The sequence below is a fragment of the Mustelus asterias genome, chromosome 10 (genome assembly GCF_964213995.1).
Source record: "Mustelus asterias chromosome 10, sMusAst1.hap1.1, whole genome shotgun sequence".
NCBI classification, from domain to species: domain Eukaryota; kingdom Metazoa; phylum Chordata; class Chondrichthyes; order Carcharhiniformes; family Triakidae; genus Mustelus; species Mustelus asterias.
In genome coordinates this window covers 49051809-49077723 of record NC_135810.1, presented here as the reverse complement: position 1 = coordinate 49077723, position 25915 = coordinate 49051809, and positions in this window count along the sequence as shown.

Here is a 25915-nt window from a genome sequence, read left to right as displayed (position 1 = left end):
AAGATTTAATAACAGTGCTGAAAGACATGATGGCTTAGTTTTAGAATTTAAGGCTGTCTATTAACCCCTAGACTTCCAGCAAGCTGAGTTTGGACCGATTGTTCCCAAAACTGTGGTGTCTTCCTCATGTCAGGCCTGATCTGTGGTAGTCTAATTGATAGAGATTGATTGCCATGATTAGTCTGCATCTCCATTATCATCATATCACATGACTCAGCAGCTGGCATGCTACCATTGAACAATGGCAAACACTTTGAAATGTTGTTTGCTCAAACCTATGATTATGAATAATTTGGGACACTGAGTAATTTGACATGACGTGTGGTATGTGTAGCAAGCTTGGGAGGAATGGATAACTTTGTGCTTCTGGTATTCAAATCTCTTCACCACTCAGGTTTTCCTCATGTCATATCTGGGTCTGTTGCAGACTAATTGACAGAGATTGACTGGCATGATTAGTCAGCAATTCCATTCTATCAAGTGACTGCCAAGATGATAGCAGGTGAACTAGATTGATCTTACTCCTTTTCAACTAACAGTTCCTCTGAAATTCTTAGAAATTATTTTCCTGTGCCCCTCTGTCTACATGCCAAGCGGGCACCTGAAGTCCACTCTAACTGCAGTAATCTGAATTTGTGATTCCATTGCCCACTTCCCCAGAACAGGAGCTGGAGCAACAGGGGAGCTGCAAGTGCAGGCCTCAGAAATTTGCAACAGCAGGAAGGGCTGCTGGCATCAGGGTCTTCTGACTCTTGCCTTAAAACACCAGCCTCTAGCACCATAGCCTGACCCAGGGCAAGAAAGGGAGTAACTAACCTCCTCTAACATTCCTGCTTAGCCAACGCAGGCCCTCTAATGTTTGCTTCTTCTGGTGTGCTACTGGCGATTGAAGAGGCAAGTGTAGTTGGAAGCTCCAGGATGCTCACTTCTGCTTCATTAACTCCATCTGGGTGAAGCTCATTTTTGAGGACAGCTACATAAGGTGGGTAGAGATTCTAATGGCATAATTCCCCTTTCCTTCTCCCTGTGCTTTGTGTCGAGGGAATAAGATGCAATTTTGCTAAAATAATATCTATATGACAGTACTGACATATCAAGAATAACTTTATATTAATCTTGAATGGCTTGAATCAATATTTAACACTATTATAAATGAAAATTTAAACAGTTGAACATGTCACAAGGGGCCTCGTATTCCCTAGGCTTTCTCTCTGTTCTATTATTTTTTTAAACCAAATCTTGTCTCCGATAAGGTTTCAGCTTTGGCTCAGTCATAGCACTCATGCCTCTGAATTAAAAGTTTTTGAGTTCCAGTCGCACTCTTGAGGCCTGAGTACCGACTCAACGCTGACAAACATCTATTCTCACACAACAATACCAAAGCAGATTATCTGATCGTTATCTCCTTGCTCTGTGCAATTGGTTGCTGCATTTTCTACGTGACAACAGTGACTATACCTCAAATGTATTTGATTAGCATACTCTGACTGATATTTACCCTAGCATCAGTAATTCAGTTTTGTCCACCCATAAGCTCTGAATAGCTATTGATAATTTCCGATTTAACCTTGAGCACTTGTGTTTATATTCTTACAGCGCAGGTATTCCCCATTGTAACATATGATGATTGCCGGTCTGGCCATGTTCAATATGAGATAGGAAAGCTGTTTTGTATTGATTGCATGATGCATGAAAACTTTAATAAAAATTCAAATTAAAAGTAGCTGTGTCCTGCCTTAATCTATTCTGACTTTCAGCTACAAGACCAATGGATACTGCGAAGTTTCAGGGCTGTTTTCAAAAGATTTATGGTTCTGCCAGGACAATTGCAACCTAACTTATTGTTATAAATGCCTCTTATGCAGTTTCTGTGACTTATCTTCAGATAAAGACTGGAAGAGATTCTAGGATTTGAAGCTGAATAAGTTGCAACTGTTCTGTGGTGAGTCAGAATATGCTTTGTTGCAAACCAGATTCACCTTTGCCCTATGTGTATTTTTTAAGGATTTTATTTTTGTCCTTTGACTTTGAACTGTTCCTGCTTCCGAAATGTAAAGATTTCTGGTAAGCTGAAAATTAATGCAACTGTTTGTGGAAGCTTTAAATAGGCAATAGCACTGGACAAACTGTTGGCCTTCATTCCAAATGAGTAATTCTAGTAAAGAAATTGTTGATTTTTAATCAAAGTGAACAGTGTATTATGGAAAGAACAGGTTTATTTATACCTTCCCACAATCTCAAGATGTAAACATCATACAGTCAATGAAAAGCTTTTGAAATATAGTCACTACTGTAGTGTAGGTAATAAAATTTATGCACAGTCAGACACCAAAATCAGCGATGAGATAGCAACCAGATCATCCTGTTTTCAGTGACGTTGGTTGAGGGAGGGCATAAAATTACTTGAATGGGCTTCCCACTGGGTTTACACCACCTCTCCCCCACATCTCTGCAATCTTACACTGGAGCAGGAGAGGCTTTGGATGGGTTGCCCTCCCTTGCCCTAATTGATGCCTTTAAATAGCCACTTATTGAGCTCTGTTTCCCGCCCATTTTGCTGTGTGAGAAACGAAAGAGAGAGAGGAGGAGGTAAGCAGGTAGAATAGTAACATTTTGGTTACCAAAATCTGGCAGGAAGGGGCAGAGTGGACAAACTCTGAGTGTAAGAGTACTCCATCAGTTAATAGAAGAAATTGTAAAAACAGTAAGATGGAATTAAAATCTCTCAAAATAAATGCATTCAGCATTCGAAACAAGGCGGATGAATTGACAGTAAAATTAGAAGTAAATAGGTATGACCTAATTGCCATCACAGAGCTGTGACTGAGGTTGGGAACTGAAAGTTCAAGGGTATTTGGCAATGAGGAAGAATAGGCAAAAAAGAAGAGGCAATGTCACAGTCCAAAGATGTGCTGGTTAGGTGGATTAGCCATGCTAAAATTGCCACTTTAGTGTCCAAAGATGTGTAGGTTAGTAGGATTCGCAACAGTAAATGCATCAGGTTACAGGGATGGGGAGGGCCTGGGTGGGATGCTGTTTTGGAGAATTGATGCAGACTCGATGGGCCGAATGGTCTCTTTCTGCGCTGTAGGGATTCTTTGGTTGTATGGTTAATGACGGGTGAGATCAGTATATTAGTGAGAGAGGATCTTAGACCGTAAGATCAACATGTAGAATCAGTTTGGGTAGAACTAAGAAACAGAAAGGGACAGCAAAGATGGGAAGGAGTTAGGTATAGGCCAACGAACAGTACTGCTGATGTAGAGCACAGGAAAAATCAGTAAAAATTAGAGGTGCATGTAAAAGGGTACTACAGTCATCATGAGGGGTTTCTATCTACATTTAAGCTGTGTAAGTCTCATTAGCACTATTGCAGAGAAGGATGCATTCCTGGAATGTACACGCAATGGTTTTCCGAAATAGTATGTTGAGGAACCAACTGAAGAATGGGTTATTTTAGATTTAGGATTGCACATTGAAAAAGAGGTAATTAATAATCTCATTGTAAAGGAGCTTTTAGGGAAAATGACCATAATATCATAGAATTTTACATGGGCCAAGACTTTTAGGATTGCGGCGTTTGCTATATCCCAATCTAAAAAGTTGGTGGGAAACACATTCCTGCTAACACTGTCTGTCCCACAGCAATTTCACACTCCAATGAGTGATCATTGGCTGCAGGCGCTATTTCTACCCCACGCTCAAGCAGAAGCCCTGCCCTTGTCCCTGCAGCAACAGAAGCTGTAGTGGACAGGACTGGGACCGCAAACACTTACCAAAGCCTAAGTCCCAGGATTCCAGGAAGAGATGTGTTCTGAAGGTGTCAGGGTGGGGAGATTTGGGGAGGGCTGTGGGGAGGTGGACAGTGGGGGTTTGGGGCGTTGAGGGAAAGGTGAGGGTTGGGGGTGGGGGTCCAGCAGTAACTGGATCTCCCAAAGTTAAAACGGGGCTTCCGATAGAGACGCTTCCCCTTCGCTTCCCGCCTGAGGCTGATTATTTTCAGACTTTCCCCATACAGCTCCTCTTGCCAACTTGAAAATTGAAGCTGGGCGGGAAACGGAGCTCAATAAGTGGCTATTTAAAGGCATCAATTGGGGCAAGGGAGGGCAACCCATCCAAAGCCTCTCCTGTTCCGGTGTAAGATTGCAGAGATGTGAAGGAGAGGTGGCGGAAACCCAGTGGGAAGCCCATTCAAGTAATTTTATGCCCTCCCTCCACCTACAAACCCAACGATAGGGAGCATAGGATTCAGGCCATGAAGTTTGAAACTGGGAAAGACCCTAGTTTTAAAACTAGGGTCTTTAATTTGAACAACAGAAACTATGAAAGTATGAGGGGCATGTTGTTTGTGGTAGATTTGAAAAATACATGAAAAGGTATGATGGAAGGCAGGCAATGGCTAGCATCTGAAGGATTAATACATGGTTTGCAACAAATTTACATTCCTTTAAGGTACAAAAAATCAGTAGGAAAAGTATCCAACCATGGCTAACAAGCAAAGTTAAAGATTCCATCAGATCAAAGGAAGAGGCACATAAAGTAGCCAAAAATATCGTAAGCCTGAGGATTGGGAGCATTTTAACATTCAGCAAAGGCAAACCAAGAAATTGATAAAGAAAGAGAAAGTAGAATATGAAATTAAACTAGTGAGAAACATAAACAATGACTGTAAAAGCTTCTATAGGAATGTAGAGAGGAAAAAGTTAAAGATAAATGTGAGCTCATTACAGGCAGAGACAGGAGAATTTATAATGGGTAATGAGGACATGATGTGGAGATGCCGGCGTTGGACTGGGGTAAACACAGTAAGAAGTTTAACAACACCAGGTTAAAGTCCAACAGGTTTATTTGGTAGCAAAAGCCACACCGAACAGTACTGCTGATGTAGAGCACAGGAAAAATCAGGAAATTAGAGGTGCATGTAAAAGGGTACTACAGTCATCATGAGGGGTTTCTATCTACATTTAAGCTGTGTAAAGAATCCCTACAGCGCAGAAAGAGACCATTCGGCCCATCGAGTCTGCATCAATTCTCCAGCCAATGATCACTCATTGGAGTGTGAAATTGCTGTGGGACAGACAGTGTTAGCAGGAATGTGTTTCCCTCCAACTTTTTAGATTGGGATATAGCAAACGCCGCTATCCTAAAAGTCTTGGCCCATGTAAAATATTATGGTCATTTTCCCTAAAAGCTCCTTTACAATGAGATTATTAATTACCTCTTTTTCAATGTGCAATCCTAAATCTAAAATAACCCATTCTTCAGTTGGTTCCTCAACATACTGTGTACAATGAGGACATGACAGAGGAACTAAACAAATACTTTGTGTCTGTCTTCACAGAGAAAGATACAAAAACTTTCCTGAAATATTGGGGAGCCAAGTGAGATTGAAGATCTGAAAGAAATTATTATTAGTAAAAAGTAGTGCTGGGGAAATGAAATATGATGAATCCTCTCGAGCTGATGATCGACACCCCAGAGTGTTGGAAGAGGTGGCGGGAAAGATTGTGGATGCATTGGAGATCATCTTTCAAAATTCTATAGATTTTACAACAATGTCTGTGGACTGGAAGGTAGAAAAGGTAACCCTTCTGTTTAAGAAAGGAGGGAGAGAGAAAACAAGGAATTAAAGAGCTGTAATCAGTCATAGGGAAAATGCTGGAACTCATTATTAAGGATATGATAACTAGGCAGCAAGAAAATAATGGTAAGATTAGGCAAAGTCACATGGATTTATGAAAGGGAAACATGTTTGACAAACCCGTTGGAGTTTGTCGGGGATGTTACTAGCAGGATAGATAAGGGTGGGTGTGTTGTATGAAGATTCCCAAAAGCTTTCAATCAGGTTCCACATAAAAAGTTAGTAAGCAAAATTAAAGCACGTGGAATTAGGAGTAAAATATGGAGAGGATTGTAGATTGGTTCATGAAAAGATAACAGTAGTGATAAATGATCATTCTCAGGTTGGCAGTCTGTGTCTGGTGGGTATTGCAAGGATCAGTGCTTGGGTCCCAGCTGTTCTCAATCTATATCAATGATTTGGATGTGGGGAACAAATGTAATATTTCTAAGTTTGCGGGTGGCAGAAATCATGGTGGCAATGTGAGTTGTGAAGACACAACAAAGCTTCAAAGGATTGAGGCAGGCTAAATGAGAGGGCAAGACCTTGGCAGATGGAATATAATGTGAAAAAATGTGAAGTTATCCATTTTGATAGGAAAAACAGAAATGCAAAGTATTGTTTAAATGGGCAGAGATTGGGAAATGTTGATTTCCAAAAAGATCTGGGTATTTATGTTTGTAAATCACAGAAAGCTAACATAAGATGCATCAAGTGATTCAGAAGGCAAATGTTTCATTAGCCTTAATTGCAAGGGGATTTGAGGTCAGGAGTAAGGCAGTTGTACAGAGCCTTGGTGAGCCAAAAAAAGAGTATTGTGTGCATTTTGGTCTCCTTACTTAAGAGAGGAAGTGAGCAAGTGCAACAAAGGTTCACCTATTAACGTACCAGAAACCCCAAAGTATGTTATGAGGCCTGACTAGACTCCAGCAGTTTTTCTATTTTGGCATTAGTGTGAGGATAAGGTGTTTCACTCCATGCGTGATTCTATCGACACACTAGGAAGCTTTTCTCAAAACAAACTTTATTTAACAATACAGTTTAAGTTTAACAAAGGAATTAGCTTAACTTTTACCAATTGAGATGGGGTGTATGAGGGGCCATAAGTGGTAGGTGGGGCGTTATCTTTTCAGGAGAGACAATGGGGATGGGTGGGGGCATACCTTGGTATGGGGAGCATGAGGTGCCATAAGAGTTGGATAGGGGCATAACCTGGGCATGGATGGCATGAGGAGGGCCTTTTGAACTTACCGTTTTGAAAGGTCCCTCATACACCCTATGGTTCACAACTCCTCTGAAGTGCCAGGACCCATTTCTCATTGCAAACCTGGCCTGACTCCATGAAATTTGCAGAGGAGTAGGGAAAGCCTAAATTTGCAATAGATTCATCCGAGTCGGGAATGCAGGGTGCTTTTGACCCAAATACTCGTAAAATACCCTGGTTAAAATTTGAAACCCCAGCAATGGGGTTGGAATTCCATTTGAGTTGTCCTGCCTTGGTGAAAATTCAGGCTCACAAACATTTGACACAGGAGAAATAGCTCTACCAAGTGAGACAAAGGGAGAAGGGTGCATACCTGACAGATGACAGCAGCAGCAGCACCAGACTGGGGCACTCTGCAGTTTGATATAGAGAGATCTATGGCATCACAGGAAGACTGTGAGATTTTTATATTTGTTTATGGGCTGTAGGTGTTGCTGGCTAGGCCAACATTTATTGTCTATCTCTAATCAGTCTTGAGAATTTAGTGGTGAGCTGCCTTCCTGAACTGTTGCAGTTCATATGGTGTAGGTGCATCCACAATGGTGTGAGGGAGTTGCAACATTTTGATTCAGCCACAGCGCAGATCAGCAATATATTTCTGAGTCAGGATGGTGTGTGGCTTTGAGGGGAACTTGCAGGCAGTGATGTTCCCATGTGTCTGCTGGTCCTTCTAGATAGTAGAGATTGTGGGTTTGGATTATGTTGTCAAAGCAGCCTTGGAGAATTGCTGCAGTGCATCTTGTAGACGGTACTCACTGCTGCCACTCTGCTTCGCTGGTGGAGAGATTGAATGTTGTAGGTGATGGGTGGAATGCAAATCAAATGTGTTGCTTTGTCCTGAATGGCGTTGAGATTCTTGAGTGTTGTTGGGGCTGCACTCATCCAGGCAAGGGGGAAGTATTCCATCACACTCTTGACCTGAACTCATAGATGATGGACAGGCTATGCAGAGTCAGGAGATGACTCTCTGCAGAATTCCCATCCTCTGACCTGCTCTTGCAGCCACGGTATTTATATCTTCAGTTCAGTTTCTGCTTATTAGTAACCTGCAGGATGTTGATAGTGGAGGATCCAGTGATGGTGAAGGCATTGTGTCTCAAGGGAAATGATTATATTCTCTCTAGTTGATTGGCTGGTAAGTATTATAGCTTTGCACCCCATCATCAAAGTTAGAGTGTTAGCCTAAGGAACTGGGAATTTTAAAAAAACTTTCTTAAGCATTTAAGTGAACTTCCCTATATTTAATTGAGTAAGCAGAAGAGAAGTGAATAACTCTAAGCTATTTCCTTTTTGAGTAGTAGATTTTACTATCTAAAAGATTGAGAAATTACAGGGCAACTCTAGCTTCTTGAGTGTGCATCCTGTTCCATGTGGGAACACAAAGACACTTCTCATGCCCTCGATAACCATATGTTCAGGAAGAATTGTGAGCTGCAGCAGTTCAAGCTTTAGATTTCAGAGTGAGAGCAATAACTGGCATCATTGCAACACATCTGTGAGTTTGAGAGCTTCGTGTATAGCATGATGTGACCCGACAGCTTGAATGGATGCAAGGAGAGAGGGAATAGGTGACCATCAGGCAGTCAAGAAGAATCATAGAATCCCTACAGCGCAGAAGGAGGTTATTTGGCCCATCGAGTCTGCACTGACCACAAACCCACCCAGGCCCTATCCCTTAACCCCAAGTATTTTACCCTGCTTGTCCCCCTGACAAGGGGTGATTTAGCATGGCCAATCCACCTAACCCACACATCTTTGGCCTGTGGGAGGAAACCGGAGCACCCAGAGGAAACATACGCAGACACGGGGAGAATGTACAAACTCCACACAGACAGTCACCCAAGGCCAGAATTGAACCCGGGTCCCTGGCGCAGTGAGGCAGCAGTGCTAATCACTGTGCCCCCATGCCGTGGTAGCACAGGTGTCCCCTGAATAAATCTTGCCCTCCAACTGGTTTTCAGTTCTGAAAAATGATGGGAGTGAAGGTTGTTGTGGGGTGTGCAGCCAGAGTCAAGTCCATGGCAGAATTGTTTCTGCTGTGCATTGGGGTGCATGAAGAAGATTAGAAGAGCAACATTGATCGGAGGTTCAATACTTAGGGGAACAGACAGCTGATTCTGTAGCCTCAGGCATGAATCCAGGATTGTGTGTTGTCTCCCTAGTGCCAGGATTAAGGATTTCATTGAATGAGTGCAGAGCACCCCGTGGGGGATGAGGGAACAACCATCCGTAGTGATGCCTGAAGAAGAAAAAGGGATGTGGTCCAGCAGTCAGAATTTAGGGAGCTAGGTAGGAAATTCGCAAGCACGACTTGAAAAGTAGTAATTTCCTGATTATTCCCAGTGCCATGTGCCAAGTGAGTATAAATGTAAGAGGATAAAGTTGATGTAGCACTGGCAAGACAAAGGGCTTTCGAATCTTGGCGCATTGGCACCAGTTCTGCTGGGATCTGTGGAGGCTGGACAGGTTGCTCCTAAACAGAACTTGGAACAATTTTTTTGTGGGCGATTTGCTCGTGCTATTTTGGGGGGTTTAAACTAACTAGGTAGGGGTGTGAAAATCAAGGAGTTAAACAAGAGAGAAATACCAATGCATGCAGAATATTGAGGAGGCAGAATAGCACCAGGGTAGGAAAGGGTAAGGTAGTAGGAGGGTTCAGGGTCAGGGGAAAATTAATAAAGTCTATGGGGACGATTCTCCCAGGCCGCTGCGCTGCTTTTGTAGTGCAGCTGGCCATGAGACTCAAGCAGAGGCCGTTTCACAGGCTTCCCGCTGGGCACCACAGCCTCTGTGAGTCTGCGGCAGCCGGATTTCTGGTGTTGTCAGCTTCGCACAAGAAATCAGCGCAGATCTGTATCATTTATTTAAATGTTAATTTGAATCTATTTTAAATATCATCAGCGGGCCTAGGACTGAAGTCTCTGGGCCCACTAGGCTATTCCCCCCCCCCTTCCAGGAATGGTTCACTCCAGCAGGGTTTACTATTGCTCCCCCACTTACGGGGAGCTAGCGGCTCGACCCTGTTGGAGTGAATGGGGCAATTGAGGCCACCCAGAGGGTTGGGGGCAAGGGGGATGCCCCCTGGGCATTGCCACCTTTTTAGCAGTGCCAGCCTGGCCCCTGGCACTGCCCAAGGGACAAAGTGGCAATGCCCAGGGGGCATTTTGGCACTGCCCACCAGGCATTGGGCAGTGCCAAGGGGGCAAGGCCTAATGGGGGAGAGGCCTCTGGAGGGTTGATCGGTGGGGGCGGGGTTCCGATTGTCACTCTGTATAGGGATCGCGAGCCAAGGAAGGGAGACCACTGATCAGGACTGGGCGTTGGGGGGGGGGGGGGGGGAGTCGGCCTGCCGTGGGGGTCAGGGGGGTCAGTATTGGGGAGGGGAAGGGTTTGGATTGGTAGATCGGAGCTGCCAGAGCGGGGGAGATCAAAGTGGGGGTGGGGGGGTCAAGTTTGGCCCGGACACGTCCGGAGGGTTAGCAATTGGTGACGTGGGGGGCTCAGAGGGGTAGCAATGCGGGGTTGCGGAGCTGGCCAGCGATCGGGGGTCAGGCAGCACGGGGTTACTGTGCATGCCCAATCTCCGCTATGACAGATTGGCACATGTACAGTGGCCCACTCAGCGCTATGCTGCCGACCTCTCCAGTGGGAATAGCCCCCCCCCCCCGGAACTGATTTTTACTAGTGTACTCTGCGGTGTACAGAGTGTAGGAAATTCATCAACGGGATTAACTCCAGTTTTCGTGAATTCGACACTTAGAATTTTTTGGGGGAGAATTACCCTCAAAATTAGGGTTTCTGTGCATGAATGTGAATGCATGGAGTGTAGTAAATAGGATTGGCAAATTGCAGACAAAGGTAGCCACATGGAAATCTGATTTTATGGCGATGCCGGAGACTTGCCTCAAAGAGGGGCAGGACTGGCTCTTAAATATTCCAGGATACAAGGTGTTCAGCAAAGATAGGAACGGAAGGAAAAAGAAGGGCATGGCAATATTGATTAAAGAGAACATTTCAGTGCTGAAGAGAGAGACCATGTGCCAGACGGGTCAAGCACAGAATCAATTTGGCTAGAGATAAGGAACAAAGAAGTTGCAATTACATTGCTCAGTGTAGTCTACAGGACACCAGATAGTTGGAAAGATCCACAAGAACAAACTTGCAAGGAAATTACAGAAAGGTGCATGAATTATATAGTAGTCATAATGGGACACTTTAATCATCCGTACATAGACTCAGATAGCAGTAGTGTAAAGGGCAGGGAGGGGCAAGAGTTCCTAGAGTGTGCTCAGGAGAATTTTCTACAGCAGTATATTTCCAGTCCAACAAGAAAGGAGGCATTGCTGGACTTGCTTCTTGAAAATGAGATGGGCCAAGTTGATCAAGTATCATAGGGGAAAATTTTGGGGACCATAGTATTACAAGGTTTAAAAGTGATTATTTTATAAGTTATCAGTGATCATTGTATTATAGCGTTTAGGTTGGCTATGGAACATGACAAGGAATAATCCAAAATAAGAGTAAATAATTGGGGGAAAGCCAATTTCAATGTGGTAAGAATAGATCTGATCCAGCTAAATTGGAATCAAATGTTGTCAGACAAGACTGTAACTGAACAATGGGCTACCTTTAAAGAAGTGATATTTCAGACACCGTTGTATATTCCTATGAAGGGGAAAGGTAGGGTAATCAAATCCAGAGCTCACTTGGTGACAAAAGAGATAGAGTTTAAAATGAAGAAAAAATATGATAAACAGATAGATGTCAACTGGATAGTAGAACCAAGAACCAGGCTGAATATGGAAAGTTCTGAGGGAAATTTAAAGAACAAAAAAGAAAAGCAATAAAGAGAGCCTTTAAAAGTAAGGGAAATGGGACTGATGAGAAATCAAAGATGGGGTTTATGAATGTAGTCATGATGTGGAGATGCCGGCGTTGGACTGGGGTAAACACAGTAAGAAGTTTAACAACACCAGGTTAAAGTCCAACAGGTTTATTTGGTAGCAAAAGCCACCTGTGGCTTTTGCTACCAAATAAACCTGTTGGACTTTAACCTGGTGTTGTTAAACTTCTTACTGTGTTTATGAATGTAGGCAGGGGGCACAGTTGAGATATTAAATGAATGCTTTGCATTTGTCTTTACCATGGAAGAATATGCTACCTAGGTCATGCTGAAAGAGTAGATAGTTCAGACATTTGAAGGGTTCAACATTGATAAGGAGGAGCTGGGTTTGGCTGTCTGAAATTAAAGATGATAAGGCATCAGGACTGGATGAGATGCATCCAAGGATACTAAGGGAAGCAAGAGTTGAAATTGCGAAGGCGCTGGCCAGAATTTTTCAATCTTTCTTAGACTTAGGGTTGATGCCTGAGGACTGGGGAATTCCTTGTTCAAGAAAGGATGTAAAGATAAGCCCAGTAACTAAACAGGCCAGGCAGTGTAATCTCAGTGATGGAGAAGCTTTTAGAAATGATAATTTGGGAAAAGTTAGCAGTCAGTTGGGCAAATGAGGATTAACTAAGGGAAGCCAGGAATTTGTCTTTCACCGGTTAAGGACAAACAGTGTTTAACAAGCTTGCTTGAGTTTTTTGATGAGCCAATAGAGAGAGTTGAAGAGGGCAATGCTGTTGATGTAGAGTCCATGGATTTTCAAAGAGTATTTGATAAAGTGCCACACAAAAGACTGGTGAGCAAAGTTAGAGCTCCTGGAATAAAAGGGACAGTAGCAACATGGATCAGAAGTTGGCTGAGTGACAGGAAACAGAGATTAATGGTTAACAATTTTTTTACTGGAGGAAGATTCGAGTACCCCAGGGATCGATGTTAGGAACGCTGCTCTTCCTGCTATATGTTAATGACCTAAATTTTGGTGTACAGAGCACAATTTCAAACTTTGCAGACAATGCAAAACCTGTAAGCATTGTGAACTATCTGGAGGGTAGTGTCGAACTTCAAAACAATATAGACAGATTGGTAGAATGGGTGGACAAGAGGCAGATGAAATTTAATGCAGAGAAGTGTGAAACAATTCATTTTGGTAGGAGGAATGCAGAGAGGCAATATAAAATCAAAATGATAAATTATTTAGACTTTCAAATTCTAGGCCCCAAATAAGTTTATTGTTCACAATCTATCAAGATTAGGGAAGAACTCTTATTGCCTTCCAGAAAACTGCTTTTGTTCCAAGGAGCTATTTTTAAAGTATGCACTTAAAACAAATCAAGTTATTCTAGTAGTAGCTAAGACTAATCAATGAACTAAAGTCATGTGGCCTGACATGACATGGTGTCCATTGAAGAGAATAGAAACAGGTTAAAGGGATTATTTAGGCTCCATATTTTAATACACAATCCAAATTTCTACCTTAAATTCTTACACAGGATAAGTTTAGGGAGGAGTTAATGCAAGATACAGCACTCTGGGGTATATAAATATAGCGGCACTGAGTACAAAAACAAGGAAGTTACATTGAGCCTATAAAAACCAATGGTTTGGACTCAACTGGAGTATTGCATCCAGTTCTGGGCACCACACTTTAGGAAGGATGTGAAGGCTTGTTTGCTGTTCTAATCGAAGGACACTTGTTTGAACGAAGAAGGTGGTTACGCTTCTGGGGTCCCATCATCCACTGGAAATTGTAAAGTCTGTTGGATTGGTATATAGACTTGTATTTTGGTTTACTTACTTTGAAATGATTCCAGTTCAGAAAGAGGATTTGGCTTAACTAATTTGATATTATAATCCTGCATTAATTTATACTCCACTTTGAATAAGTTTCTTTGAGTTTGCTATCTGAATGGCCTTGTCTTACCCTACAGATTTACGTCTTATTTGAAATCAGAAGAGTTAAAATGAATCACTGAGTAAATTTGATTATTTAAGCTCCATATTTTAATACATTATCCAAATTTCTACTTTAAATTTTTACACAGGATAAGTTGAGGGAGGAGTTAATGAAGGATACAGCACTTTGGGGTATATAAATACAGGGGCACTGAGTACAAAAGCAAGGAAGTTATGTTAAACCTATAAAAAAAACAATGGTTTGTACTCAACTGGAGTATTGCATCCTGTTCTGGGCACCACACTTTCAGAAAGATGTGAAGGCTTTAGAAAAGATTAATGAGAATGGTTCCAAGGATGAACTTCAGTAATTTCAGTTACATTGCTAGACTGGAGAAGTTGGGACTGTTCTCCTTAGAGGAGGTTGAGAGGAATTTTGATAGAGGTATTCAAAATCATGAGGAGTCTAGATAGGGTAGATGGGGAGAAACTGTTCCTATTGGCAGAAGGATCTAGAACCAGGGGTACAGATTTATAGTAATGGGTGAAAGAAGAAATTACAACATGAAGAGAAATATTTTCATGCAGTGAGTGATTAGGATCTGAAATGCATTGCCTGTGAGTGTGGTGGAGTTCGATGGAGGCATTCAAGAGAGAATTGCATTATCATCTGAAAAGGAAGAATGTGCACAATGACGGGGAGGAGACAGGGCAGTGACTCTAGCGAATTACACCTCACAGGAGCCAGCACAGACAGGTCAGGTTGATTGGCCTTCTTCTGTGCCATAACTATTCTATGATTCTATGAACATGTTGCTGTAAATTCTATGAGAGTCAATACCTACGAGTCAGTAAAAATGTCATCCTCAGGAAATCTGCTGAGAGATTGATACTAATTCTGAGATTTCCAGGTCCATTCTGTAATGATTTAAATGGCTGCAATAAACACAGTGCTAACAATTCCACAAATTCTATCTTGCCATTGATATTAATGGGAGAGGTGGTGCTCTAATAAATAGTTGGGTGAGAGTGTATGGAGTCCAACCGAAAGGTCCCAAACAGTTATGGTGTGATATACGTATTGGTGCATATCATTCATACCATCATTTCCTTGAACTCAGCATTATGATAATAGCTTACATCATGGATACAGGAGGGGATATTATGCCTGAGTTCATGGTGTGTGCAAATAGTGACATGGGCGGAAAATCCTGTGAGAGCTGGAAAATGAGAATCTTGCCAATGAGATCTCATTTGCAGGATTCCCCATCCCTGCCAGTGACGTAACAATGTTTCCACCCAGAAATGTCAGGAACCACATTTCAATACATTAACATATCATTAGCGGGCTTCTTGGGCAAATCATCCTCCCCATTAGGAATTCCCCCTCGCCGCATGATGTCCCGTCAGTGTAGGTTACAACAGGTTTTTACAAACGTGAACCAGGTGAAGGGAACTCTTCAAGGGTGCACAGGAAGTAGAGCCCCCGGGTGGGGGGGAGGGAAAGAGGGACATGCCTGGGCACTGCCCTGACACTGCCCTCTGACACTGCCCATAGCACTGTCCCCTGGCATCTTGGCACTGCCAGGGTGTCAGGGGGCAGTGAAAGGAGGGGTGCCTAAGGGTGGCACAGTGGTTAGCCCTGCTGCCTCACAGTGACAGGGACCTGGGTTCGATTCCCGGCTTGAGTCACTTTCTGTGTGGAGTTTGCACGTTCTCCCCGTGTTTGCGTGGGTTTCCTCCGGGTGCTCTGGTTTCCTCCCACAGTCCGAAAGACCTGCTGGTTAGGTGCACTGGTCATACTAAATTCTCCCTCAGTGTACTCGAACAGGCGCTGGAGTGTGGCGACAAGGGGATTTTCACAGTAACTTCATTGCAGTGTTAATGTAAACCTACTTGTGACACTGATAAACTTTTTAAAAAAAGGGGTCCCCTTGGGGAGCTTCATGGGGAGTGGTTCCCGTGTCCCTGAGTAGGTTCCTGTGTTTGTGGGTGGGAGTCTTGTTCTTGCCTATGTATGTGGGGGGCTTTGTCTTTTTTGGTTACTGGAGGTCGGAGATCTTTGAAGGGTAGCCTGATCTCAGGATTCTGAATGTTGCTGACTTTCTCCTGCCCTATCCCGCCAGCATGGTGGACCAGGCTTCCATGCTGAATTATCTGTAAAGAAATGCTGGCTCTGCAACTTGCAAAGTGCACACTGAATTCTCGACGGAGCCAACACTTGGTGCAAAAATGATAAGATTCCACCCATAATATTGCCCAGGTGCAAATTTTCGGAAAACGTGGGCCCATGTCTTTAAAAAGCTGAAAGATGCATAATTTTTATAAAGAGTATGAGGGAGATTGTTGTGTAACGATCAGGCATCGTGCTCTGAGTACAGTGCATACTGTGTGCACTGAGGACACGTGATCAAAAGGTAGGTGATTATAATTTGGAATCATGAGAGTGGATACGGTTAAAACATTTATCAAAAGGTTATTCTGACACCGTGCAGCATGATGTGCTATTTGATGAGAAGATGTTCCACTTTCTTTAATCCTATCTCGCTTAGCAGCGCTACATGCCTTCATGTAATGGATGGACCATTAAAGCAACCCTGTCCTCCACTGGAGCATAATGTAGGTTAACATTTTTAAAAAGTTTCATTAAATTTATAAGCATGTCATTTTCTTACATGCTCCATTTAATTTAAAATCTTGACTCTTATAAATTTTAGGTTTCCCATCTCATTGTACATTTATGCAATCCGTTGATAAGGCCATTAACACTTCTCTCAGATCAACAGGGTAACTGAACAAGATATCTGAAACCTCCCCTACGCAATCATTCATTTTGCTTTCCTATTTGTCACTAAACTATCTGCCAGTCTCCTCCTCAGTTTGTGTCTGTACTCTGACTTCTCTGACCTACTAATGCCAAACAAGAGTTTTGCTTCTTCCAGTCTTTCTCAACTTTTCTCTAAGATCAATGTGGGGTTTCAGCAAGTTTCAGAGGGCATGAAGCACATATTTAATCTAATGGTTTAAGGAGACTCGAAGGCCATGAAACATAAGTCTGCACATATCTACTTCTAAGGAACAACTGAGAGTAGCAAACTCCTGATCTAAAATTGAAATTCTGATGTGTGAATTGTTTGTGCTATTACACACATACATAGGGAAATATGTGAGTCTGAGCAGAGTAGGCCACTCGGCCCTACAAGCCTACTCCGCAATTCATTAAGATCATGGCTGATCTGACTGTAACCTCCTGCCCACCCAGATAACCTTTCACCACTTTGTTGATCAGGAATTTATCTACCTCTGCCTTGAAACTATTCAAAGACTCTGCTTCCACTGCCTTTTGAGGAAGAGAGTTCCAAAGACTCATTACCCTCTGAGAGAAAACATTTTGTCACATGTGTCTTAAATGAGTGACCTCCTATGTTTAAACAATGACCCTTAGTCCTAGATTGTCCCACAAGTGCAAACATCCTCTCCACATCCACCCAGTCAAGACCCCCTCAGGATCTTATATGTTTCAATCAATTTGCCTCTTACTCCTCTAAACGCCAGCAGATACGAGCCTAGCCTGCCCAACCTATCTCCATAAGACAAGCCACCCATTCCTGATTTTAGTTTAGTAAACCTTCCCTGAACTGCTTCCAATGCTTTTACATTCTTCTTCAAATGTGGAGTCAAGTCCCACTCCACGCACTTGTGCACGTAAGTTAATTAGGCATCTCAGTGCGGTACTGAGGGAGTGCTGCATTGCTGAAGGTGTTGGCTTAAGGATGAGATGTTAAACATTGCTGTTTGTGAGGGCCTGTTGCGTATAATATGCCTGCTACTTTTTCGACATTTTGCAAATTGACCACATTGCAAAAGTACTTCATTGATTGTAAATGCTTTATGATGATAGGTCATGAAATGTGCTGAATAAATGCAAATCTTTTTTTTTTACTCCCCTGAAACAGACTGTTCACAAAAGATCTGTAGGACACTTGATGCCAAATTTAGCATCTCTTTTCATTCCAAGGAACCTAATGCACATGAACTAGAGCAGTTGCTTCCAAATTTGGACACTGACTTGGAGCTGAGTAATGATGTGAAGACCTTTGTTAAATCAGGAAATACCTTGTAGTAACTGAAGGTCATTTCCCTCCTGGGCTTGGGTTTTGGCCAGGGTGGAGTGAGGGGGAACATATTTACCCACATCAAAGCAAACTGTGCTGCATGCATTCTGGCCCTTCGAGGCGGTTAGAACAACTTCATCACTTTGTTGGCTGTCATCAGTAAACTACTTCCTGAAAGGAAATCTGCAGATGCCAAGTTTTATTTAACACTGAAGTAGACAAGTCTCGTTTGGGCTATTTTAATCACACACTCTAAAAATCATTTTTAATTTCATACCTTCTGTTTAGATGTCTTTTGTTTCCAGCTGATAGCCTGGATGATACTGTACAGCTCTGTAAAGTACATACCACAGATATAATTAACTCCACATAGCTCCAAACCAAGCATAATTAAGACTTAAGTATAGGATTCTTGGCTATTCAATCTTTGCGCAGAATTCTGGATTTAAGAATTTTAAGTATTAAAGCTACACACAAGTATTGTCCTTTTGTGTTTTTAACTATTTATACATTGAGTTTATAATCCAACACTCACCTGGAGATGGAGATATTTCAGAAGTCTAATCACTTTCTGACCAGAAAGTAGGTGGTTTATTGCCGTATTTTAATTAAACCGACTGAATTGTCGGATGGACCAATAGTGTGCTTTGTAATGTAAACATTTGTGAATATTGCAGGTAGGTTTATTGTTACTTTGTCACTCATAAATATTTTGTTATTTATAATTTCAGAAGATTTACTTCAGGACAGCAAAAGTAATATTTCATTGCTGCCCAATTTCCTGCCTTTTCGTTCAGAATGTTCCTGTTCCCGTTGAAAGCTTGGATAGCTGAACTGTTTGCAAAATTCTGTTGTCATTCTTTGGGGGCAATTTTTATTAAAGCCTGAACGATTAGCAAGTGAGACAGATCTGTGTCGATAGCCCACCTGATTTTATTCCATTAATGGAAGGAGTTACATGGAAGGATAGGCAACCCATTCTTCCAGGTTACTGTCTATGTGGCAATATTAAAAATTATCTCCATGATGATCTGTTGGGCAGTGAGTGCAAGTAGCAATGACTGTCCCCCATCAATTTCCAGGACTGGTTTGTCTCCCACCTCCACACTGTTATCTTTGCAGTGCCCAACAATCTGTCCATGGTTCCCTCAGTTTGTTCATTTGTGTGCTGCTTCTTGGCAACATCAAGCAGAGGCATGGGGGTTCAAATTCCATACAGAGTTGTTAAAACCCAGCTCTACCACTTAACCATTTCTCTCTACCCCTACTCTCCTGCCGCATGGGTTAGACAGTTTTACGGCTTCAATCCTGCCCTGCCTAAGTTGCAATCTCCTCCAATTAAGCACTGGAAAAACAAAAACCATTGCCTTCAGCTTCCACCTCAAACTGTATATCATAGAATCCCTACAGTGCTGAAGGAGGCTGTTCAGCCTATCAAGTCTGCACCGACCACAATCCTACCCAGGCCCTATCCCCGTAACCCCACATACTAACCCTGCTAATCTCCTGACACTAAGAGGCAATTTAGCATGGTTAATAAACCTAACCTGCACATCTTTGGACTGTGGGAGGAAACCCACACAGACATGGGACAATGTGCAGACTCCATACAGACAGTGAATTAAGGCCGGAATTGAGCCTAGGTCTCTGGTGCTGTGAGGCAGCAGTGCTAACCACTGTGCCACCGTGCCGCCCATTCTAGCAAACATTTCCATTCCCCTAACCAGTCATTGTGTCAGGCTGAAACACCTCAATATCTCATTCAATCCCAAGTTGAACATGAAGCCTTGTATGTTAATTGTATGGAAGTGGTGGACAAGAACTAAGGATTCACTTGCACACATCTCTGTAAATCAATGTTTATAAAAGTGTGTAAATATTGGCTCCAGTTCTATCCTTCATCACCTGGTTTTCTTAATGATATCATTTCTACTCTATCACAAAAATGTTGTACTTCCATTCCTGTAAACTGACCTTCCTCAGCTCATCTGCCGCTCAAACGTTTATCTTTACTTTTGCTACCTCCAGACTCAACTGTTCCAATGCTTTTTGTCATTGGCCTTTCCTCCTCCATTCTCAATAAATGTCAGTCCATTCAAAACTTGGTTGTCTCTGGATTTTACCTGTCATCCATGTCACTGATTTCCAGTCTCTCTCCCCCAAAGATTTTAAATTGTCATCTTCACGTTTAAATCCCCCAATAACTTCATTCATCTCAATCAATGTAACCTGCCGTACAACCCTTCTTGAACTTGCTGTTCCTCTGACTGCCCTTTTGTGTATCTTCCTGCCTTTGCTGCACAATTTGTCATTGTATCTTCAGTCTTCTAAACGCCACAATTTGGAATTCCCTGCCTAAATGCTTTCACATCTCCATCTTGTTATTTTCCTTTAAGATCCTCTGTGAAAGTCACCTCTTTGGACTAAGTTTTTGATCTTCCCTCCCAAAGGGCGGTGGAATTTTACACTGGTGGGATTTTCCACTCCTGCCGAAGTCAATGGACTTTTGAATGCATTGCTGCATTTTCCTGCCCCATCCTCTCTGTGACAGGGCCACTAAATTCCACTTTGTCTTTGGCTCAGTGTCTATTTATTTCTGGGTATGCATCTGTGACACATTTTGTGACGTTGTTCTGTACTAAAGGTGATAGATAAATAAAGTTGTTGTGTGCTGGGGATGGGGAAAAGGCCAGGGAATGGCACTCAGCCATGATGTTCATCTGGACATTCAGTGCAGTCATGATGGGCCAAATGGTCTTTTTCTGCACCACAATAATTCTGTGATTTGGCTTGGCTGAGTTGGCTGGACAGCTGGTTCATGATGCAGAACGATGCCAACAGCACGGGTTCAATTCCTGTATTGGCTGAAATTATTCATGAAGGCCCCTCCTTCTCAACTTTGCCCCTTCCCTGAAGTGCGGTGATCTTCAGGTTAAGTCACCTCTTGTCAGCTCTCCCCCTCCAAGGGGATAGCAGCCTATGGTCATCTGGTGACTTTACCTTTTTACCTAAAAGGATATGTCATATCCTCAGTACTAAGTAAATTAAATTTATTTCAAGATTTGATAGTTCACCTCACTGATCCTGTATATTGTCCTGCTAATTTTCAACCTTCACTTGTCCCAGTGAAAACAAAGCAACTGATGCTGCTTCACCTTGTTGCCTCAAACATGACCTCATCAGTCCCTGGGGAAGACGACAAATCTTTGTTAGTTTTATGATATTTATTGGTCTCTCTCCCACCAGCATTAGAAATCCTGTGAACATCAAGCATGTGTTCTGTCTTGTTTGGAATTCCGGCTTCACCAACTTCGCATAAACACATGGCAGAATTTTCCATTCTCTGCACAGAGTTCTGACTGAGGCAAGAAAATGGGAACACAGCTCGCAGGCTGCACGGCCGACTTTTCTCTCCAGATAATCCAGCATACTGTGCAGAAACAATCTGCAGGCATGATCCACGCTGTCACGCTGGCAGGATGGGGCCAGAGAAAGCTGCAGCTGGGAATTCCAAGATTGGAAGATTTAGGGTGGCAAGGTGGCACAATAGTTAGCACTACTGCCTCACAGCGCCAAGGACCCGGGTTCGATTCGGCCTCAGGTCACAGTCTGTGTGGAGTTTGCACATTCTCCCCGTGTCTGCGTGGGTTTCCTCCCACACTCCAAAGATGTGCAGGTTAGGTGCATAGGCCATGCTAAATTGACCTTCGTGTCAGGGGATTAACAGTAAATATGTGGGATTAAGGGAATAGGGCCTGGGTGGGATTGTGGTCAGTCCAGACTGAATGGGCCGAATGGCCTCCTTCTGCACTGTAGGGATTCTATGGGCCCTATTTTGCCATTTTGATTCTAAGTGCTGGGCGGACTTGAAACTGGGAGTGTTTTAGATCCGACTTTTAGACCTGATCTGAGGCATCCCCTTACGCACTCTGCCTGCAAAAATATCCGCAATTCCGAATCGTGCTGCACAAGCCTCTGGTTAGGGCCTACCGCACCCAAAATCCTGCAGCTCCGATCGGCACCTCCAGCTGCGCACGCGCAGAAAAAAAATGATAGAATACGGCTCCCCTGCCACATCCCTCCCGGGCTGGATAATGCCTCCCCCTGACTCCCACAGACATTGCCCCACCCCCACAACATTACTGATCCCCTTATCCCCCCACACCCCCGCCATCCAGACCGATCGTGGGCCCCTTCCCCCCCTTCCCACCACCAATCTCAAGCAGAGTGGCAGCAGACCCTCCTTCCCCTCACTGATCTCAAGCAGGGTGGCAGTGGACCCCCCTTACCCCACCCCCCACCGATCTCGAGCAGAGAGCCGTTGGACGCTAGGTACCTAGCTCCTCGCTAACTGGAGTGCCTGAATCGGACTTTTGTGGAGCACATCTGTTTCGTGCTGATTCCGGATGGGCGAACGCGGTGCTAAAGGGGGAAATGCCGGTAAAGTTGGGCGTGCAGCCCATTAAGTCAATTTAAATGCATGCAAATGCATTTAAATGGCTGTTGCGCCCATTTTGGGACTTGGTAAAGGGGGAAGAGGTGGGCGCAGATTGTGCTACTGGCCTCACGCGCAACTTTACCAAGTTTTCACGCCTGAAAATGGGTGCAACGTGATGGTAAAATCAGGCCCCATGAACCTATGATTCTATAGAAGGGTATCCCTATCCCCAATAGGCAACCCCCCCACCTCCCACATGCACACGGAAACCCCACACCCACGGACAACCCCCTGCAACATGCACAAGAGGAAACAGTCCAACTGAGAAGGTGAAACTTTCCCTGCTCCCCCACTCAATGGATTCCCCCAGAGAGGCCTCCCGGTCGTGCCCCCTGGCCGCTAGTTATACTGAAATGAATTTAAATGAAATATCCATCTCTCCTGGGTGGAAACCTCTTTATGTCACCAGTTTAGGTTTGGGGGGTGCAGGGGGAGGGCAATGGGGGCTGAATTAGAAAATGAGATTTCGCCAGCAAGATTCTCATTTTCTGAGGCTGGCGATATTTTACGCCTATGTTGCCATTTGCACTGCGGTGAATGTGGACACATAATCGTGGACCATGGACTTCAGCATTTAAAAAAAAATTGGTGCAGGTAAAATGAGAATATCCGAGAATAGTTATCATGAATTAGAAGTAAGAAGAATACTCCTTAGTCTTTCAAGTGAATGATCTTCCAGAAATCCTTGAGACTCAGATCTCTCCTCAACTATCTCAGTGCCAGCTGCTTCCTTTTCCTGTTGATGAATCTCATCACATTGAACTCACTCCTATCTTTCCCCCACAATACATCCTGACTGCCTTATCAAGTTATGCACCAGATCAACTGCTTGGTTGACATAGAGTGCTGTACTATCTACATTTACACTGTATAGTGAGGTCAATCCCACTTTATCCTCCTTTAATCCATTAATCAGATGATCAACACTCCTTATCACTGTTATTTCCCCCCAGTTCATTGCCCTCTCTGTCTGTCCTTTCACAAGTCATAGAATTTCACAACTTCAAAGGAAGCCCTACATCCCATCGTGCCTGTACCAGCTCTCTGAAAGAGATATCCAATTAATCCCACTCTTGACCACATCTGGAGAACTGCTTACAGCTTTGGTTGCCTTTGCATTGGAGACTAGAGAAGGTTCAATAAATTGATCCAGGGATGAAGGGGCTGTCCAAGGAGGAAAGGTTGGGACCAAAACTTGTTTGAGTTCAGGAGAATAAGTGATGATCACATTGAAACACATAAGATTCTGAGGGGGCATGACAGGGTAGATGCTGAGAGAACATTTCCCCTTGTGAGGGGAAGGTACTGGGGGCGATTCTCCCATTCCGACCTGCTAATTTTTTGGTGGGTTGGGCCAGGGGATTCACGCTTGCGCCGATTTATGGGATTTGCGCATGCGTTCCCGACACGCACGCATCTCCCAGCGATGTATGTCTGGCAGTGCCAGGGGGGTGGGGCCTATTGGGGATGGGGTTTAGGGGGCAGTGCCAGCTAGAGGCAGGGCCTAAGGGGCGATCAGTGGGGTGAGAGTCCTGCTACCACTCTGCCATTTGGATCGATCGGGGCTGGAGAAAGGCCAGCAACCGGGGTGGGCTGGGGGGAGGGGGGGTCTGCCTCCCATGGGGGGGTGGGGTCTGCCGGCGTGGGGGGTGGGTCTGCCGGGGTGGTGGATCATCACTGTTGGGGAGAGCGGGGTTGTAGATCGGGGCGCTGCTGGATGGGGAGGTGGTCAGGGCTGGCCTGGGAATGCTTGTGGGGATCACGATCGGGCTGTGCGAGGGGCTGGAGGGGCAGCACTGTGGGGGTCCCGGGCTGGCCAGTGATCGAGCTGGCCAGCAAATGGGAGGCTGACAGTTCAGGGCCACTGCACATTTGATTTGATTTGATTCATTGTTGTCAAATGTATTAGTGTATAGTCAAAAGTATTGTTTCTTGCGTGCTATACAGACAAAGCATACCGTTCATAGAAAAGGAAATGAGGGAGTGCAGAATGTAGTGTTACAGTCATAACTAGGGTACATTCACAGAGTTCCGGAACTGTCAGACTCCGGCGTGAATTGGCCCCACCCCTCGAGCTTTTAATGATATTCACGATTGTGACCTCTGCAGTGCACAGAGTGTGGGAGATTCAAATGTTAACTCCCACTGAAAAAACACTCATGACTTACACCAGTTTTCCTGTGAACTTAGCACTTTGAACTTTTTGGGAGAATCGTCCCCATAGTTTCAGAATAAGAGGTCTGGCCATGTCCAGATCTGACCAAAGAACACACCCATCAACTCAACACTCTGATCAAAACCTTTGATCCGGACCTTCAGAACACCCTCCGTGCTCTCATCCCACGTTGGAGATCTCTACTGCCTCCCAAAGATACACAAGGCAAACACACCCGGCCATCTCATCGTATCGGGCAATGGGACCCTGTGCGAGAACCTCTCCGGCAATGTCGAGGGCATCCTGAAACCCATTGTGCAAAGAACCCCCAGCTTTTGTCGCGACACTTCGGACTTCCTACAGAAACTCAACACACATGGAGCAGTTGAACCAGGAGCACTCCTCGTCACAATGGATGTCTCGGCACTCTACACCAGCATCCCCCTCGATGATGGCATTGCTGCAACGACCTCAGTACTCAACGCCGACAACTGCCAGTTTCCAGATGCAATTTTACAACTCATCCGCTTCATCCTGGACCACAATGTATTCACCTTCAACAACCAGTTCTTCATCCAGACACATGGAACAGCCATGGGGACCAAATTCGCACCTCAATATGCCAACATCTTCATGTACAGGTTCGAACAAGACTTCTTCACTGCACAGGACCTTCAACCGATGCTCTACACTAGATGCATCGATGACATTTTCTTCCTTTGGACACGTGGTGAACAATCACTGAAACAACTATATGATGACATCACCAAGTTCCATCCCACCATCAGACTCACCATGGACTACTCTCCGGAATCGGTGCATTCTTGGACACACGCATCTCCATTAAGGACAGTTACCTCAGCACCTCACCTCACCGCAAGCCCACGGATAACCTCACGATGCTCCACTTCTCCAGCTTCCACCCTAAGCACGTTAAAGAAGCCATCCCCTACGGACAAGCCCTCCGTATACACAAGATCTGCTCGGATGAGGAGGATCGCAACAGACACCTCCAGACGCTGAAAGATGCCCTCATAAGAACAGGATATGGCGCTCGACTCATCGATCGACAGTTCCAACGCGCCACAGTGAAAAACCGCACCGACCTCCTCAGAAGACAAACACGGGACATGGTGGACAGAGTACCCTTCGTCGTCCAGTACTTCCCCGGAGCGGAGAAGCTACAGCATCGCCTCCGGAGCCTTCAACATGTCATTGATGAAGATGAACATCTCGCCAAGGCCATCCCCACACCCCCACTTCTTGCCTTCAAACAACCGCACAACCTCAAACAGACCATTGTCCGCAGCAAACTACCCAGCCTTCAGGAGAACAGTGACCATGACATCACACAACCCTGCCACAGCAACCTCTGCAAGACGTTTCAGATCATCGACATGGATGCCATCATCTCACGTGTGAACACCATCCACCAGGTACACGGTATCTACTCTTGCAACTTGGCCAACGTTGTCTACC